Source organism: Sceloporus occidentalis, unplaced genomic scaffold, assembly GCF_023333645.1.
Source record: "Sceloporus occidentalis isolate IW3139 unplaced genomic scaffold, rSceOcc1.0.p SCAF_6, whole genome shotgun sequence".
Classification (NCBI taxonomy): domain Eukaryota; kingdom Metazoa; phylum Chordata; class Lepidosauria; order Squamata; family Phrynosomatidae; genus Sceloporus; species Sceloporus occidentalis.
In genome coordinates, this window is record NW_028316986.1 from 139,425,720 (window position 1) to 139,447,014 (window position 21,295).

The window sequence follows — 21,295 nt, forward strand, 5'->3', positions numbered from 1 at the left end:
TCAAGAATAGCTAGAATGTGCAGATATATAGAATTACAAGAAAGACCAGCACATTAATGGAATTCTAAAAGTGTTGCTGTATTATAATATGGGAGGGAGAAAAATAAAATTTCATATTTTATTCACAACATTTTCATTTTAAAATTGTATTACAATACACTGTTCTATTACAAAAGAAGGGACGGGAAGGGAAATGCAAAGTACTGGGGTGGGGGAGTTCCATGGAAATGTAAAGAAAGTTTGAATAGTTCCTTAAAATATTACAAACACAAATCCCACATTGTGTAAGTGCTGTGGTAAGATGTGTATTGGAATTATATTCCCCTACTCTCTTCCCCACAGTACCTGACACAGTCCAAAGACTGACTTTGGATGGGTTCCCATACCCCCAGAGCAAGTTTTTGAGATTCACATGGGGGCAGACTGCATGAGGGAAAGATCATCACCCATTGGTCTGGCAGAAACAGTTTTATCAGTGGATGTCACCACACTGGTTGTTTAAAATGAAACATACAGTATATACTTGATTATAAGTTGAAAAACCTATGCCCAAAAATTGACCCTAAAATCCTGGATCAATTTATATATGGGTCAGTGCAGTGATACTGCTTAGAATGGATAGTGCTTCTTTCAGGACCTTTCTAGTCAAGGATATACAGAATGTTTCTTTTTAAACATCCAGTGTGGTGACATTTGTCCTAAGCAAAAATAAAATAAATCAGTGGAACTAAGATTCACTCTGAAACAGCAAAAGGCTAATGGCAGTGAATACATTCTGCATTTCAGTCTAAACTTAGAGTTAAGATGCTGGTCCTATTTGGGATAGGGCTCCACACCTTGGATTGCTCTTCTGAAGTTTCAGCTATAATCAAAAGTGAATTCACTTCCCTACTGCAAAGGAGCCACTTTGAAGCAAGGCTATCGAGCAATTCAAGCACATCAAATGCTTCAGAATATAGAAACTACATCGTTAACAATACTAAAATAAAACCATAAGTTATAAGAGGTCAACTGGCTAATTTTCTTATTTATATCATCATTTTATTATTCTTAAAGTAAAAAAATGTAAGAATCTGGCAGACACTGCAAAGGAGAAGGGTATAATAAATGCAAAACAACATTTTGAAATGATAGAGTATGATTTCAATGGTTGATACAGTTGTTTCAGTCCAAAGGAATTTTTATTCAGGTGTAAATTTGGATAACTTTTTGCAATATGTTACTACATTTTAAATAATTATTTGGCAATGGATATGCTAAAATAAAATAAAATGTGAAGTATATTTATTAAAAGATGAGAACTGCTACAAAGCAGAAAATACTAAAAGTAAATCCTGTGATACTTTTGCTGTTTTGCACAGAACGCTGCCACTTCTCTGGATGCAGCTTTTTGACCTTTGGCTTCTGCATACTATAGAAACGAGGCTGAGGGATCAAGATTTTGAGCAATGTCATTCTTGATGGCTGAGACAGCAAGTGATGTGAGCCTTTCACATGTCATGAAAGATCACAAGTACACTTTGATGATTTCCAGTTCTGAGAAACTACTCTTGACATTGGCAACTGTACCTGGAAGTGTCAGGAGAATTTGTAGTAATGCTCAGATGTTTGAGAGAACATCATTTATTTTGGTAGAATGGATACACTGCAGGGCAGCTCATGGTGAGCCTTTCCAAGGTAGAACATGAAGGAGAGGACCAACTCAGGTCAAAGATCTGTACCATTAACGTCGCTGTGGTTGCCATCACTAAGGACTCTCTGTAGATCCTTACAGGGTATGTAAGCATCTTTTCTGGTACTTTTTCAAAGCACTACAATTTTTCCTATGAAACTGAACTCCTCAAATTGTTCCTAAATTGTAATACAAATAAAAGCAACAAGAGTGCAGAATAAGTTCCCATCTGCAAACAAAAGGATCTTGTAGCATCTTTGAGACTAACTGAAAGAAATAAGATGGTAGCATGAGCTTTCAGAGACTTGAGCCTACTTCCTCAGATACATGAGATGGAATAGAGAGTCCACAGTGACATTAATGGTACAAATCTTTGACATGAGTTGGTTATCTCCATCATGTTCTATATAAGCCCTTATCCCTTTGCCTAATGATCTTCCAGACTAATATAGCCATGTCTTTGAATTCTTCCATCTGCAAATTTCTTTTGGACTCTTGAATTGCTCATAATGAGTCTGACCCTCCTATTCAAAGTATTATTATTATTATTGTTATTATATTTATTTGTATCCCGCTCTTATCGCAGGACTGGGACTCATTTTTTGCCTTTTCCTGTGGTGTTTATGTAAGGCTTCCTGAAGTGGAATCAACATTAAGGACTTCTGCAAATTCTTTGACTGTATACCACTTTCTCTGTATGATGTAATGAACTTCTTCATGAGAGCTTTTACCAGTTATGATGTTAACCTTAAGTCTGTTTTATTTGCAATATTCATGTGAAAGATGGTTCATGTGAAATATGGTTCACACCAAACAGTAATTGATAAGAAGAACTGATAAGGTACTGTGCTTGGTTGTGAAAACCTGCCATCTACTTGAGATAACACTTTCACTTCCTTCAGAGCACTACAAGATCTTTTAGCTTGTTGTAGGTTTCAAGCTGTCAGTGGGTTTTCCCCCAGTGAATCTCACTTAGTAGCTTCATGGTGAGCATAGATACATTATGTTTCAGTTCTTGCTACTATTTGACAGGGGTAGTGAATAGCAGAAAAATATGATGTAGTGTACCAAAAAGTGTAATAGATTCCTTTGATGACGAGATTGCATCTGAAACTACCAGATCAACAGAATGATAATCACAAGGTGGAAATGAAGCTCAGTTTTCAATGTAAACAGCCTTGCCTGGACAGCTTTCTTGTGTTCTTTCATATTGTCTCCATTACCATAATGACCACATCAGTCCTTCATGATGGTGTTACATACCCTCAGTATCTTCAGCAACAGTTCTGTCAACTTTTCCCATTAATTCATGAAGTGCGCTGAATCCCATGAAGTATTCCTTTTTTATGAATCTATGAAATCTTCTCAGAATGACTTACACCAGTTGTGCAATATCACATAAAAGAGTAATACTTAGCTTTGTTCAACATGCTCTGTAGGTTCATTAACAGTTCCCCAAGGACAAGAAATTTCTGTTAATTCTGATCTTCCTGAAGTATACTTCTTTGAAGACACACACCACACATGTGTTCCCATTACTTTGTTATCCTTGGCAAACAGCTATATTAACCCCAGAAAAATTTCATTGTTGTTTCTGAACAACTTGCCTAAAGATCCCTGGAATGCCAGGTTGTGCATTACTAGGAACAAGCTAATACCCACTAGATGTTTTAGCATGCAGTTATAATGCTGCAGTTCCTGGTTTATAATCTACTAATTTTCCACATCAATACAATGTATTCATCCTATATCTGGACTCTGGGTAACATTTCATATTGTTTCAGAATATTTCCAGATGTTGTTCAAAAACTCCAAAGTGAAAAAGAAAAATGGGCAATGGCTGAGGTACATCCTGGAACTGATTTGCAACAAAAATCAAAATGTTTGTTGGTACTCATAGAACAGATAAATAAGTGCCTTTTTAGCTTCTAACCATTTTCTCAAATCTTTTTGGCAAATGTTTTCAAGACACTACTTTTATTCTCATCTATGTATCTCTATCTTGGGCCATTGCAAACCACTGTATCAACAAGCACAAGCTAAATTACTTTAGATTTCTAGGCCAAGTGCCACTGGGGAATAATCTTCTGTGGCAGTTACCACAGGGAAATTTAAACAAGTGATGAAAGTCCAGGCCCTCAGGAAGGAATCTTTTCTAGCTGAGTACTGGAGAAGTCCAGCAGAAGGTCACAAAGAGAAAACCTGTGAGACTAAGTTCCAGAAAGACACTTTGCCTTTGTAAATGTCCTTAGTAACAGTAGCTCGCTTCTTGTCCTTGCTCCTGTATTTTCAGTATTTCAATTTTCATACTAATGTAATTAAAAGTGGCAGTTTAAATTCATTTTCTGTACATTTAACAGAAAGAGATTTGTACTTAACTGTACTAAAATAATTATCAATTCAAGCTTCATATTTACAATAATTTCTAGCAAAGAAGTATAATCATTTCCATAAAAGACAAAGCAATCAGCTAAACTGGATATGGTTTGCTTATCACCATTCTCTCTCAGCTCTACCTGATTTGAGCATTGGGAAAAATAGAAGAGTTAATAAATTTAATGAAGAGTCTAATCTTTTCAGTTATAAAATACTCTTTCTAAATTACCTCTAGTTAAGGTAGTCACTATTCTCCAATAAAATGCTTCAGATCTGTGGGGAAGGCATTCTTCATTCATCTTCTGTAAAATGGATTACCAAATTTGCTTCCTATAGGCTACTGTAGGAATCACTTGCAAGTCATGACACATGCTATAATTTATTTATTTATTTATTTATTTATTTATTTCAGTACTTATACCCCGCCCCTCAGTCCTAAAAGCTATCAGAGCGGCTTACAATCATTATTTTTAATTAGATGGTAATAATAAACACAACCCCAGCAGATCAAACAATCTACACTAAGAGGAAACCATGTTATGGTTCCTTCTACATCATAGGGATAGAAAAATATTTTTAAAGTCTTCAGAAAATGGTTGAAAAACATGTTTTTTGAGTGTTGAGAAACACTGACCTGGACTAATGAAGATTTTTCTAGTTCAGGACTTATTCTGAGCAAAATTCACAGGTGGCTGAGACTTTCTTATAATGAGAAGAAAACTGCTGAAATTACCCATCAATAACTTTGAGAAGAAGCATAGGACTGAAGCAGATGGGCAGAAAAAAGCTGCTCGATTATGAGTTTTCTGGGTTGAAGCCCTGCTGTACACATGTCCCGAGCTGTCCACACCAAGCAGTGTGAAGCTGTGCTGCATGTTTATTTTTGTTGTTGTTGCCTGCCCACCATGCATGCACACCATCACACTAACACACCAGCTGTGAGCTCAAATTACCTCCCTCTTCCTGCCCAGATGTCATTCCATTGGACACCCAACCCATATGATCAGCCACACAGTCTCACGTGCAATGCACCACCTGTATAGTGCACTGGTGTACCCAGTAATACATTGGTAAAGCACAATCATGGAGGCCCTCTGTACATGCCCCCACACACATCCCATTCACCCCATGCCTCCCTGTTGGACTATCTAGTTTGTGTATGTTGCAATTAAATCCGTTTTATTATTGGCAATCATGTTTTTGCTTTGCCACAGTCCCATATTGGTGCTAGATGGTACAATGATGTAAATTTTCTGCCTTGAGTCAGAGTATACCAGCTTCTTTTTGCTCTGATTTTTAGTTCTGGAGTGCAACTTTCACTTTACACCTAGTTTAGCCTCGAGCGTCATCTAAACAGCCAGGCTTCAAAGTGGTTAGAAGTTGCTTTATTTGGCCAGTGTGGACAACTGCATAGTGAAGAATTACGTCCCTACTACACCAGGATCCCTGTACCAGAAAACCAGAGCAAAGCTTGTTATAGGAAGGAGCCTCAAGTCTGCTATGTCTGCTATGCAGCCCAGGTCTCCTTCTTCATCATCATTTTTACTATACTGGCATTGGAGGAATGCAATATTCCTTTCTATACCCCAATTGCAACATTAAAATTACCATAAAGTTCACCTAAATAGAGACAGGAAACTTAACAAGAATTCATTATTAATGATGTTCAACTCTACACCTCACTTTCTGTCCCTGCTTCTGCATTACTTAAGTCTACTAACATAAGGAAAACTTCTATTGACCTTCAGGGAGTCATGAATTCCAAAAGAAAATGCATATTCCAGTTTATTGTTTTATAAAATTGTATAGTATTTTACTTAAAATTACAAAGTATCTTATTGTGTTACAGTATACTGGGATGTTCCATAGGTCAATATTGGAGACTAATTCAAACTCTAGTCAGTCTGCACTAGTAAACAAAAGAGTTCCTGTCAGCTCACTTAAAATCATCTGCAATGAATATGCAATGAAGATGTTCTGGGGGAAAAAACTGCATTAAAATGTAAAGAGAATCACAGAAGAGAGTTGCTGCAGTTTCCCACCCTGCAGTATTATGTGACTTAGTTTTAAATCAGACTTTGTGATTATAATTATTTAATTTTGTGCAATTATATATATGTATGTATGTGTATGTGTGTATGTGTATAGTAATTTACCAATTAATTTAGAGAACTAGTTTAGTATATGTTAATAAAAACTTTAAAAAAACAACCCCAAGAGCTATTATCCTATGGACAGCTACTCTAAAATAATTATATTAACACCCATATACATTTCATTTGCTAGAGATATAAAGTCTAAATTAGTGGGAGAGGAGGCATGAAAGACAGTACTGAAATGCTGTAAACATGTTTCTGTTAAGTATAAAAAGTTTAACAGAATAGCACATAGTATTAACAGGTATATATACAGCCAAGGTAGTCCCAGGGTTTTATGAAAATATTATGCAAATGTATATGTGTTTAAAAACAACAACAGCCCAACAACTTGATGGTTAAAAAAGGGGGAACTACTGTCTGCTGGAAAGGGGTTGTCAGAAGACAATTTTGGTTATATTTTCATATTTTATTCTCTCAAACCCAGATTATACACATTTGCATTAAAATACTGTGTGATGTTCTGCAATGATAAAAGTGCACAGATAAAACTAGAGGTGGTAAAAAAGAGAAACAATGAGTTCAGTACAAAGCATATTTGTTGTATTGGCTTGTTTGAACATTTAAAAAGGACTTCAAAACCCTTCAAAACTTTGTAGCATGATGTACTTCTTAGTCTGAAACAGTGCTAGTTACTAAGGGGAAGCATTCTTTGAAATTTTGAGAGGAATTGTTCCAAGTAGCATGTATGAAGCTGCAGCAGAAGCAACAAGAAAAAAGATTTAATAAGATTTACTTTTTTCCAATTAATCATTTTGAATAAATGTGTGTTGGGGGGAGGATATATTGCTCCAGGCAATAAAGATATCTCTAACTCTTTAGAAATATGAGGACAATGAAAACTGGGTGGCATTATTTGGAGTTGTATCATTATTGGAAGCAAAGCAAGTGGAAGGAGAAATTTGACTGAAAACCCCAAAGAACTTTTTTGCTTTCTAATGTAAAATTCAATTGCACTCAGGCTACTTAATGTGTTCCCCATTGCAACATGAAAGAGTGTGTATACAAATTCTAAAGCCACAATATATCCACAGTGATTTTTATGATTTTTGTTTTTTAAAAACGTGGGTTGTAGAGTACTAATTTACACTCCTTTATGAAGGATATGTATGAGGTGTGGTCTACTCTGGTGACATCTATGATCATGCATTTTTCCTGCCATTTTAATGTTGCAAATCTAGTTTAGCATTGCAAGACATAGAACATGGCCAAAGAACTTAATAGCTTAGGTTTACAAGGCTCTCCCACTCTACATTTTATCCTCACAACAACCTATGAAGCTGGATTGGTTGCGCTTACCAAGTGAGTTTCATGGCTGCACGAGGTTGCATTTTATTTCTTGCATGTTTCCTTGTAAATCAGAGCTTGGAACAATTACTACTCATGCTGGGTAGTAACTGCTATAAATGGGCGGTACTACCAATGTATAAATCATTTTAATTTATATCCCCTAGCTTAGATTTACTAGAGGACATTGATTAATATCAAGGAGGCAAACACTTTAGAAAAGTGAAGAGGAAAGGAATATTTGAACTTCCTTGAAACAGGCTGCCATAAGATGCCAACAACCTTTGTAGGCTGCTATAAATCAACTGGTACCTTGTTCCCCCAAGTTTTTTTTAAATTGAATCCAGATTTAATCACTTGTTATTGTGTGCCTTCAAGTAATTTCTGATTTATAACAATTCTAAGGCAAAACCGTCTAGGGTGTTTCTTGGCAAGATTTGCTTAGAAGGGGGTTGCCTTCAACTTCCTTTGGAGCTGAGAGAATGTGGGTTCCTGATGTCACCCAGTGGGTTTCTATGGCTGAGTGGAGATTCAAATCCTGGTATCTAGAGTTGTTCTCTGACATTCAAGCCTCTACTCCATGCTGGCTCTCATCTAAGCACTAGACCCACTAAAATAACCAGGACTTTATCATTACTAACTTGTACTACAGATCTACACCGTTGTTGTATGCCTTCAAGTCATTTCTGACTTATGGCAACCCTAAGACAGACTAACCTATCATAGGGTTTTCTTAGAATGTTTGTTTTCAGAGGAGATTTGCCATTGCCTTCCTCTGTGGCTGAAAGAGTGTGACTTGCTTTAATATTGCTATGTTTGGTTCCAACTCTTTCTCTCTATAGCATTTGCCAATGTAGATGCAAAGGACAATCTAGAAATTATAGCAGGAGAAGGGAATGAGAATCACTTTGCAATCATTTTTTCAGGGGTAGTATACTGATTCCCATAAAATTATCTGAAAAAAGTTTATTCCATGTCAAAAGTGTGTTTTTTTTTTTAAAAAAATCTGATGCATCAGAAGGAATCACTGCACTAATGCCAGGAGTAAACAGATTATATGTAACTAGATATTATGTGATGTATTGCAACCTGAGTTTGATTTGTCCTTAAAAGCTGCATGCGAAAGCATCTTTTCAGAAGAATTTGGCAGTGTTTCCAGGGACATTGAAGATTCGTCTATTTTTTTTATACCATTTTTACATTTTCTGGTAGTGTTTTCTCCGGCCCTATTGTGGGCTGAGCCTGCATTGACCATAGTGGCCATTTTCCTGGCAGTGTACAAGTAGTATAGACCCTTAATGGCAACAGCAATAGCAGCTTCATTCATATACCGTTTCATACCGCACTAAGCAGTCTCTAAGCAGTTTACAACTGCTTATTGCCCCCATAAAGCTGGGTACTCATTTTAGCAACCTCAGAAGGATACCAGACTGAGTTGACCCTGTGCCCCTGGCTGGTATTGAACTCATAACCTTGTGGTTTGTGAGTAAGTGGCAGCAATGAGTAAGTGGCTGCAGTACAGGCATTTAACCTCTGTGCCAACAGGCTCTTAAAGTTCAACAGATTATATTTATCTGAAATATGAACCACCCTGGAGCCTTCTTAAAGTGTTCAAAAACTTTTAAGTAATTATTTCCAGTGCTGGAAGAATAGTGTCTCATGCCTTTGGAAATGTTTGTGTCAAAAGAACTCAAACACTAGAAGTTGTGGTTGTCCAATGCAAATATCAGAAAATGAACCGCATGAAGGAAGCTATTAAAAAAGAAACAGGGAGTCTTATCTATATGAGGCAAGCTAAAAGCACATGCGCTTGCACAAAGAAGATGTAAAAGAACATTTTAAAAAAAGTGGTGAGGGGTATATTGCATCAGTAGTAGGAAGCCTGACAGAGAAGAAGTTGGACCACTGGGTAAAAATGAAATTAAAGTTTGAGTCATAAGTGTTGGAAAAGACCAGAAGGGCCATCCAGTCCAACCCTCTGTCATGCAGGAAGACACAGTCAGAGCACTCCCATCAGATGACCTCTGTTTAAAGGATAAGGATAAGAAGGGTAAAGAGATTGCAGACAAGCTGGATGAATTATTTTCATCTACTTTCAGTGCTGTTTTCAGAAACGAAGCGTGATAAGTTGAGTTAAACACTCATAACCAATGAGGCAGTTTCTAGAACTCATTGATAAAATACATTCACAGGATCCACAAGTGTGATCCTCTCAAGAGTTAACTAAAAATCTCAAAGGTGAAATCTCAGAAGTGCTGATTTTCTACCTAAAATATGCAACATGTCCCTAATACCAACTCCTGTACTAAAGACTGAACAATGGCTCAGGTAACCCCAGGTTTAAAATGTGATCCACACAGGTAATTAAAAAAATAGCCATGGGGGTCATGGCAGAGGTGGCCCTCCAAAACATACAGCCTCCCTAAACTCTACAGTCAACCACAGATGCCTTCAGCCACTGTTGAGTAGTACAAAACAAAATGTCCTTTACTAGCTGGATTCTCAGGGTATTTATGGAAATAGAAAGTAGATAGTTGAATATCATGTAAGCACAGCACTGATGGCCATGCTGGAAATTGTTGGAGATTTACTGCTGGGTGATATATATATCGGGTTACAGGTATGGTTCTGTCTGAAGAAACATTTTCCTAAATATCAAAAGCTTATATGAAGAAAAGGTGGAGTTAAAATGAGATATGCTTCTGAGTTTAACACTTTTGATCAAGTTGCAGCCAGATTCATAGTAGTATTTCCAGGTCAAGCCCAATAACAAAAGGTATGCTGTACAGTGTAACACATTGTCCCCAGCCATTTAGATCTGTGATATATTTTGGGAACATGCAGTCTCTGAACCAGGAATTCAAGAATCAAAAAGCTGTATTTTCACATTCACCTACAAAGGAATATAAAATTGAAACAACAAAATAAATTATTGAAAGCTCATGAGCACCAAAATATATCTTTATTTACTTTGCTTTTATTTGGTGCAAGCAAAATGTTTCCTTAATAGAAAAAGAAATTTATATAGTTAGGAAGTCGATACATACACAATAAATAGCAACAGAATACTTAGGGATTAATACACAGCTACCTTTTCTTTGTTGTATGGCAACAAGTATTGTGATTTGCAATGTTCCTAGATCAGCCTGAGAGAATTAGAACTATGTCATCATTCTAAGGTCATATTCATTGTACAAGACTTGCTGTTTAATTCAGTGGAACTTTGGGGCCTATCCATATTTCAGTATCCTGTGAAACTGTACCATCCTTTCAGTACCCAATTAATATCTAATAATATCAATTAATATCCTTACTGGGGGAAAAAGAGACTTGCCTTTTTTTTTTAGAGGACTGGTTTTTTTATTATTATTTTTAAAAGTTAGTATATCTCTGTATCTTAATTACTGGCTCTGTTCGCATGAGACAGTTGAGATCTTTCTACATGAAATCAGCATTGTGATAGCTCTCCATGTCCTATAAAAGCACAAGTTATTTCCAAACATCTGCCAGCTCAGCTCTTGCTATATTGCTTCATTTATCTTAAAAATTATGTTTTTACTATATAATATCCTGACCAAGTTCTTCAATAAAGATGCTTCCACATGCACCTTTTCAAAACAAATCAAACAAACTCAAGCTGCAATACATCACAGGATATTTGGTTACACATAATCTGTTTACTCTTGGCATTAGTGCAGTGATTCCTGCTGATGCATCAGACTTTTTAAAAAACACTCTCAACATGGAATAAACCTTGTTCAGATGATTTTATGGGAATTGCTGTACTGAGTCAAAAAATGGTTGTTTCTATAGACATTATCATTTCCTTTCCCTCCTATAATTTCTGGATTATCCTTCACATCTACATTGGCAAATGCTATGGTGAGAAAGATTTGGAAGCAAATTTAGCTGTATTTAGAATTATCTGCTAAAATCTGTGGGACAAGTTAGAAATTATAGTCCTGGTTATCATAGTGGGTCTAGTGATTAAATGACAGCAAAAATGGTGTAGTGCTGAGCACTGAAATATAACTCTGGAGACCAGGATTCAACTCTCCTCTCTGTCATGGAAGCCCACTGGGTAATTTGGGCAAATCACATTTTTTTCAGCATCAGAGGGAGGCAAAGGTCCTAATATATTTCCTGATTTTGGATTGCAGAATTTTACTTATGGACAAACTTAAGATTAAAAAAAACAGCCAATGAGACATTACTAAAAACTACATCAAAAATGTGTTTTGCCACATTGATATTTTTGTGCATTTAAATGCTTTGTCTGTGTGTAACTGCACCTATTTTAAATTAATTATTCTAAATTGAGGTCACTGAGCACACCAAGTAATCTTTTCATAATGTTCAACTAAGAGATTATTTCTTCTTACCATTCGGTAAGAAACAGCCTGGGAAGGAAACAACCTAGATGGACTAAATTTCTTACACATGCTTAGATGCATCTAGAGATTATGAGATCTTAGGTAGTGTGTTCCCATAACCTGTGTAAAATCAGGCTAGATCTACTGGATGGATGGATGGATGGATATATATATATAGTCTCCCACTAAAAGCAATTAAAATATAGTTGAATTTCTTTTTTTCTTTCCCTTTTTCACTTTATGGATTAGCTCAAGAATATATGGTTCATATAATAAAAACATTGTGTTATTTCAAGTGGCTGTAAAGAGCCAGTTGATTAAGGATTGAAATATGCAAATTTCTTTGAAACTATCCCCCAAATGGTGGAGAAAAATGTTTGCTGAGTGTTGAGAATCTCTGATGAGAAGAATCCTGGATTGATGAGAATGTTCAATTTGGGATTTATTTTGCACAAGGTTTTTCTGAGCAAGAAATAGCATTTTTCGTGCCAAAATAATATTTCAGTGCAGAAATATTATTTTCTGGGAAGAAAATGATATAATTGAGGACTTATTCTGTATAAAATTTAGCTATGACTGATTTGCAGAGAAAACAGCATTTACTGTGCAGAGAAGAATATTTCTGCATTATAGCCTTACTGAATTTTTTCTTAAATGAAATAATTTCTGAGTTTGTTCTAGGTTATTTATTTCTTCCAAAAATCAATTAAATCAAAATAAAAAATGGATATGCACATAGCGAATACATGCCAATAAATATGGAGAAAATGTTAGCTAACTCACAAAATCCCAATCCACAAAAAAATGAGACAAAAAAAGACTGCAGCAACTATAGGACCACAGCATTAATTTTGCACACACACAAAATTATGCTCAGAGGTCTGCAGCATAGGCTCCAATCATACATGAAGAGAGAAATTCCAAAGGTGCAAGAGCGGTTCAGGAAAGCAAGAGGCACTAGGAGCAAATATACAATGGCTAATGTTACTTCGAAAAGAAAATCAGCATGTACTTTATAGACTAGCAAAGTCTTTGACTGCATAGATCGATGAAAAACTATAGAATCCTCTCAAAGATATGGGAGTGCCAACACATTTGATAGTCCTGATGAGAAATCTGTACTTAGGATAAGAGGCCATTGTTAGAACAGAATTTGGAGGAACAGAATGGTCCCCAGTTGGCAAAGGGGTCAGGTAAGGCTGCATTCTGTTACCCTATCTGTTCAAACTCTATGCAGAAAATATAGTAAGAAATGCAGTTTTAGACTCAGGAAGAGTGAAGATAGGAGATAGGAACATCAACAATTTTAAATATGTGGGCAACACCATATTACTACATCACAGACTTGGAACAATTACTAAGGAAAGTCAAAGAAGAAAGTGCAAAGGCACATTTAGTGCTGAACATAGAAAATTAATGCCCACCAAATACACACATGCAGACACATACACAAAGATCCCAGACAATGAGGAAATCAAAATATGTGAAGTCAAAGGCTTTCATGGCCGTCATCCATAGTTTTTTGTGGGTTTTTCCAGCTATGTGGCCATGTTCTAGAAGAGTTTATTCCTCACATTTCGCCAGCATCTGTGGCTGGCATCTTCAGGGAATGCTTGCCTGGAAAGGAGTTGGGTGTACACACACACACACACACACACTGTGTGAACCTGGGAAGGCAGGAGTGATTTGCATGTGTATTGTTCTGTTGCTAATGGCACATATAGTATATATACCCAACTCCTTTCCAGGCAATCATTCTCTGAAGATGCCAGTCATAGATGCTGGTGAAACATGAGGAATAAACTCTTCTAGAACATGGCTACATAGCCCAAAAACCCCACAAAAAATATAGAAATCAAAATAGTTAAAGAAGCTCTGTGCCCAACATTGATCAGAATGGGGCTGCCATAAATTGGGGTCAACTCAAGGGCAGTTAACAACAACAGCAAATATTGGAGACAATTGACATTTCAAAAGAGAAAAAAATTGTGATTGAAAGTATTAATATTAATGCATTCAAACTCATATCTCAGCTGGAATACTCGTTTGTGTCAGTTAAGAATTTGGAAAACGGCCTCTGACACTGATTTATGGCAAAAAAATGAAAAACAGTATTCATTGAAAATTGTCACCAGCAATATAGGTGCAACAACATATTTTTTTTTCACTCCTGTTTTTATGGAGCATGCTTGAATATTGTACTCGAGTCTATCAATCTTTACCATTACATATGAACCTCAATCACAACAAGGCTTTTAAAATATGTGCATGCAGAGAAAAACATAACTAAAACATAACAGCATCCAATTTTGCTATAAAATATATAATTTTAAGTTCTCACATTTCCATTAAAATAAATGAAAGCTAGTCTTCATAGCACTGAAAAGCACTAGAGTTCCGTTTAGCCAAATTATACATAGCAAAAACATTCTTGATATCTAAGTCTACATTTTGTTTCCCAAGTTACTCACTCCATCAAGGTAGATATGTGGACAAACTACACTTGGGTTTATATAAACTAGTTCATGTTTCCAGAGTCTATTCAATATATATTCAGTTATGCTTTATCTGAATTAGAGATACAATTATCCACTAGCTTTCTTTCTAAAGGGAGCAAGAAGTAATTTTAGCAATTTTCTTCCTGCTACGAGAAAATATTTTCTTTAGACTATACAATTTGGGATTAGTTCTGTGTGAGCGGACCATGGTCCAGGCAGTCCTAATGAGCATCTACGCTAGAAACAAATAATCTACTTGATACCACCGTAAGAGCTTTAGCACCATCAAATAGAATCCTAGGATTGGCAGGATTTTTGCCTTCTCTGCCAAAAAGTACGGGTGCCTCACAAAACTACCAATCCAAGGATTCTGTAAGGTAGAGAATCTGAGACATACCAGTTAAAGTGGTGTCAATCTGCATTATTTCTACAGTGTAGATGCACTCCAAATGCAACAATGCTTAGCACTGAAAGAATTAAAGCCTCAGAGGGGGCAGTAGCAATAGTATTAGACAGTTCTAATAGCATTAGACCTGCAAAGGAGGACAAGGTACTGAAAAATGTAGAACATTCAAGAAAAATAGGGGACATTGCAAAACAAACACTAAAAACACTAATATAAATATAAATTAATTCCCTATGGTTTAATTACAACTGTATTATATATACTATATTATGTACTCAACCATATAATAGGGATATGCCAAAGGAGCCCCAGAGAGATGAGCAGTCTCTTTTGCTGGTGTGTGTGTGTGTGTGTTTAAAAGTGTGTGTTTAAAAATGATCCTCATCAGGTGTCAAAAATGCTCAAAATGCAGTACATTTTGTAGTTTCTCCTAGAAAGAAGGTTGAAATGTAGCAATAGCAAGTACATTTCTGTACCGCTTATCAGTGCACTTAAGAACACCCTAAGCGGTTTACAAAGTGTAAGCTAATTGCACCAACAATCTGGGTACTCATTTTAGCCACCTCCTCAGAAGGATGCAAGCCTGAGTCGAGCTTGAGCCCTTTTGCTGGTATTGAACTCGCAACTTTATGGTCTGTGAGTGGCTGCAGTACAGGCATTTTACCACTGCGCCACCAGGGACATGTAGGAGGGCATCTGGGTACCCTGTCTGCAATGAGATGGGGTCGCCTGACTTACCAGGCCAGTCCAGTTGCTGAGAAAGGGAGGCATTGAATCCTCAGGAGCTTCTCTGCCTGGCCAAAGCGTTGGGCAATAACCCAGCAGGCACTGGGGGGGGGGGTCCTGGGCCCTGATTGGCTCCTGGGCCTCAGGGGGGTGGGACGTCTGACTGCTGCTCAGGACTATAGGTCCCAGAAGGCTTTGCAACCAAAATCACCTCCCCTTGGCCCAGCTGGAGGCCTCCTGATTGGCCAGGAGGCTGAGGAGAGGTGGGACTTCCACCTGCCCTCTCCTTTCATTGGTTGTTTGGCCTATTTAAGGTCATGTGGCTGGGGCAATCATTGCCATTGCACTTTTTGAGAACTGTTCTGAACAGTTCTCAAAAAGCGTTCCCTCTGGAACGGAATGGGCAGGGAAGAGAGGGGGAACGGAATGAGTGGGGGACGGGTGTGTGCGGTAAAATCCGTCCCCCACTCATTTCCGTTTCCTGTCGGGCCGGGCTGAGAACCCGGTGCGATAAAGTTCTCTGTCTCTCGTTTTCAGAGGCCAGGTTTCACCAACTGGCACCCGGAACAGACCCCTCACCCATGCCTTTCCCAGTGAAACTGTGGGAGGTGTCTGGGAAAGCAGCCAACAGAACTGCTGATAAAGGCTGAGACCAGCTTGAAAAGCAAACAAATACAGTTGTCCCTCCATATTCGCTAGGGTCAGGGGAACAAGACCCCTGTGAATATGGAAAAACTGCAAATAAAAACACTGTTTTTACCTGAGAGGACCCCTCTCTAGGAATCTCTAGGTCCTCCAGTGCTACTCTGTGGTCAATGTCCAACATACACTGACCATAGAATGGCACTGGAGTAGCTACAAATGGTCTTTCAGTTCAACTTTTACTTAAAGTTGACCACAGAGTTGCACTGGAGGACCTAGACAGTCCTAGAGAGAACATAGTAATGAAGTCCATGAATAATCAAATCCGCAAATATGGAGAGATGACTGTACAAGGGCTTTGCAGCAGCAAGAAAGAAAGTCCAATATTACAGTACCAGTCCAATGTCCAATAGAGCAGAGCCAGGGGACAAGCCAAGGGTCCAGGATTCCAGAGAGCAGGTCAACGAGTCTATTCCAGGGTCAAGGGTTCCAGGTCAATTCATAATCCAGGAGGCAAGATAGCAGGCAACAAAGTCCAAGGGAGTCAGAGCAAGACGCTTTTGCCAGGGAATGCAGATAGGCTCTGACAAAGAAACTTGGCATCTTGCACCTGTTTATATTGGCCGAGTTACTAATCACAGCTGTTTAGTGATTGCTGGACGTTTCTCATATAACCTCCTGGATCAACAGAGGCATGCCCTTTCTGTCCTTCACTGGCTGAAGGTAGGTACGACTTCATCCTGCTCTTCTGTGTCTCCCAGGCCTGGAATCTCTGCTGGGGGGAGGCTGGGCTGCTGAATCACAGGCTCTGCTGAATCTGGCAGAACAGAGCTAGGGCCTGGATCCACTGACTCTGCTGGAACTGGCATAACAGAGTTAGGGCCTGGTTCAGCCTCTTCCTCCGAGTCCTCAGCCTGGCTGGCCATGGCAGGAAGTTGGAAACTTGCTGTGGTATAAGGAGTCCTGTCTTCACTGGCCCCAGCCACACTCAGAGCATACATGAGAGCTGTAATTTTAGTTCTTCGCAGATCAAAGAGTGACCAGTTGGGGAAGGGGTCCACCATCATGTTGAGGAGGCCCCATAGCAGCCGCTTGTGCCCTATTTGGACTTTACACAGATACTTGGCATCTCGCCCACAGACCAAATGTACACATGAGGATGGAACTCCACTAACCAGGTTCCAATTGATGCCAGTGCTTCATGGGGCTTTGCAGAGTGCTGGGCTGCTGGCAGAGGACTTTGGAGAACACTCATTCTGCATAGGCATTGCTGCAATGGCAGTGTGATGCGGCCTGCCAATGGACTCAATAAAAAAGCTAGGCAAGTGGACGTCTAGGGAATTCACTGGCTACATTTGGACTTTTGCTCTGGGCAGCCATGCAGGCTGTGGGGAGGGGGGATCCCCCTTGCTGGGTGGGGGGGGGGAAGGTATAGCTTCCAGGATGGTTGGTGGAAGGTGTGCCCTGTGGGGTGGCTGGCTTTTGTGGCAGTAGCATGGGCTGTGGACCTGATGGGCGTGGCTTTCTGTGCTGCGAAGCGCAGGATTGAGAGTGCCATTGTGACCCAAGGGTTCTGGGAGCTATGAGATGTTGCTATTGCAGGGACAACTCCTGGTCTGCATCCCCCAGTGACAAAGGGGTGAAGATGCAGACATGCGGTCAGATGGTTACCCCTTCTGTCATCCTGATGCCAGGCCATGACTGGGCAATGTGGTTCATCGACTAACAAGTGGGTTGGTTGATCCCAGATCCAGGCCCAATGCAACTGGGCCAAACCTTCCTATCAGCTGTATTCAATAAAGTTGTGACCTTTTTGCTTCCAACTATATGTCCGGCTGTTTCCTTATTTCAATGCCTCCCCTTTCTCTGCAACTCCCTCTCTGTCTGCCTATCTTGACCCCACTGTGATGTAAACTGATATTCTTGGGGATGTTGCCACTTCTTCTCCTACCCATAACTCCATTGGTTCTTTGCTAGAATGTAGCTAGAATAGAGTAAGTCCCTGAGTAACATTCCTATCTAAACATGCAGTTCCTATAGTTGTTCTCTAAGCCATTGGTGTCTTTCCTCCTTTTGACATGATATCTAGCTACTGCAAGCACAAAGCTGATAACAAGCAGAAGAGCAGGCAGTACAAGATTCAAAGGCAGAAAGCAGTCCTGAGTATACTCCAAAGCTGAGAAGGGAGCTGCCACTCCTTTCATTATTATTATTATTATTATTATTATTAACCTTTATTTATAAAGCGCTGTAAATTTACACAGTGCTGTACATACAATCTTTTTAATTAGACGGTTCCCTGCCCTCAGGCTTACAATCTAAAAAGACATGACATAAAAGGAGAAGGGAAAGGTGGTGGGGCTAGTAGGCAAATACATATAAAGTACATAGCAATACAGGAAATGGTTCGATAAAACAGGCATCAAAAGAACATCAAATAACAAGCGACAATTATGCAATGCCTGGGAACGCTTCTCTGAACAGGATGGTCTTCAACTCTGTTTTGAAGCTAGTTAAAGAAGTGATGGCTCTTGCTCGCAGGGGAAGAAGGTTCCAGGAGTGAGGGGCAGCAAGTGAAAAGGAGCGAATCCGAGATGGGGCAGAAGAAATCATGGGCTGGGACACCAGACTTCGACTACCAGAACGGAGGGCCCAAGTGGGAAGGTGAGGAGAAAGAAGGTCTGATAAGTAAGGAGGGGCCAGCCCATGGAAGGCTTTAAACGTTGACAGCAGGAGCTTGTACTGAATACGGAAAGGGAGGGGGAGCCAGTGAAGGGATCCAAAGGTATGTGCTGAAGGTGAGGATTGCACTGAGATTTTGGAGCTCTTTGCAACAACAGAATGGGCTGGGCTGGGCTGATTGTAGTCAGCAGTTGATCAGCCCAGCTGGCCTCATTAGCTCAGCATCCTGACTTAAAATGAAGGAGGGGATGGTAGGAGAAAAGCAGATGATTTACATAATTTTAAAGCAGACAGTGAAAGAAGTCAGGCAGGGCTGTATACTATCATCCTATCTATTCAATATTTATGCAGAAAATACTGTACACCGAGCAGCCATGGATTCAGAGGCAGGAGGAGTGGAGATTTGAAGTAACAAGCTAAGATATGCAAACAATACAATTCTATTAGCAGAAACCAACAAATACCTGGAGCAATTATTGAAGAGGGTCAACAAGGAAAGTGCCAAGATAGATTTGATGTTGAACATTAAGAAAACAGAAATAATGACCATGAAAGATCTACAAGAATTCATTCTAATAACGAAAAAAATTGAAGTAGTTAGTGTTCCTATACCTTGGTTCAAACATTAATCAGGACGGACTCTGCAGTCAAGAAATCAGAAGGCAGCTAGGACTGGGAAGGGCAGCTATGAAAGAAATAGACAAGATCCTAAAGAACAAAAATATAACTTTGAACCCTAAAGTGAAGATTGTCTAAGTCATTGTATTCCCCATCATCATGTAAGGATGTGAGAACTGGACAATGAAAAAGGGCAACAGAAAGAAAATAAACTCTTTTGAGATGCGGTGCTGGAGAAGAAACAAAGCAGGAGCATCAGTGCATCTCCAACATGAGGATACTGTGGACAACCAAGAAGACATGCGTTCTTGAACAGATTAAGCCCAAACTATCCCTGGAAGTCAGGATGACTAAACTGAGGCTGTTGTATTTTTGCCATATTTTGATTCATTGGGAAAGCCAATAATGCTAGAAAAAGTAGACAGCAGTAGAAGGAGAGGGAGATTACATGATGGTAGGACTGAGCCTATAGGACTTGAACAGAGGACAGGAGGTCTTGGAGAAGTCATCATGACTCAAGGTCAACTTGGAGGCAGTTAACAGCAACAACAGACAATGATAACACTGGGATAGTGAAAGATTTCTTGACTGCAGTCTCCATTCAGATTAATGAATGAGCCAAGGTTTGGAAAATTTTGAATTATTTCAGTGTCTTCATTGTCTACTTTAAAGTTATGTGAATCTTCTAAGGTCATTATTTTTGTTTTCTTAATGTTAAACTAAATCTGCTGTTGCACTTTCTTTCTTGACTTCCTTCAGTAAATTTTCCACATCTTTGCTGTTTTCTGCTAGTAGTACGATGTCATCAGCATATCTGAAATTGTTGATATTCCTTCCTCCAATGTTAATGCCTCCTTCATGTGAATCTAATCTTTTGCCTGATGCTCTTGCCAACTGGAAACCATTCCATACCATACTATTCTGTCCTGATGGCATCCTCTTGTCTTGAGTACATGTTATGCATTAGGACAATCACATTCTGTGGCACACAAATATAAATTTTGCATCTTTAAGACAGAATAATATAGCAACCCAGCAGCAGGAGGGAGCAAGAAGAGAAAGAAAGAGAGTGAGATACCTTAACAATCTGACCCTGTTCTGTATAACAGATGTTGAGTTTCTGAAAGTGACTTTACCTGGTATCTTCTCTAAGTTTGTATCACTTTTCATTTTATATCTCTTTGCCTTTTTTATTTTTGCATCCAAGCCATTTTGGGGATTAAATCTGCCCAATTGCCTTGTCATTACTGGTAATTAATGGCAGTACTGCAATTTGTCTACATCTGTCAGAGACAGACTGCCTGATAACTGAACACATTACTCTATTTAATGTGTCTCTGACACCATAATTGGATAGGACTAACATTTACCTAAACTATTCTGTTAGGGAACCAGCAAAACTATCTTGTTCCACATTTGTATTTATGAGCCAATAACTTTTTCCTGTTTTTTTGTGTGTATTGGGGTAGTTCTCCTTCATACAAACACATGTGCGTATAGGCGCACACACACACAGAGGAATAACCCTCACATTGCATGGGTTGTGCGAAATATATTCTATGGATGTGATGTAATATTTTCCTAAGAAGCAGAAACAAGTAAACCATTTTGCACTATACTTTGGTCATCACATTCCTGAATGCTCCATCACGATGAGGAAGATTATGCTCATGATGATGTAATTACTTATATCTCAGCCAAGGATCTGAGGATAGTATACAAACAGATAAATTTAAACCATTCAAGGTGATTTATAATGTTAAGAATAATTTAAATAGACTAAAACATAAAACAACCTTAAAACAAGACAGTTAAAACTGTTCAATATGATTTTGAAAACATGAACATGTACAGACAGT

General features: G+C 38.7%; 1 protein-coding gene across 3 annotated transcripts in view; it reads right to left on the reverse strand.

Moving 5' to 3' along the window:
• Positions 1-21,295, reverse strand: part of CSMD1 (CUB and Sushi multiple domains 1) — a 1,238,710-nt gene that overhangs the window by 352,027 nt on the left and 865,388 nt on the right. The window lies entirely within an intron of this gene.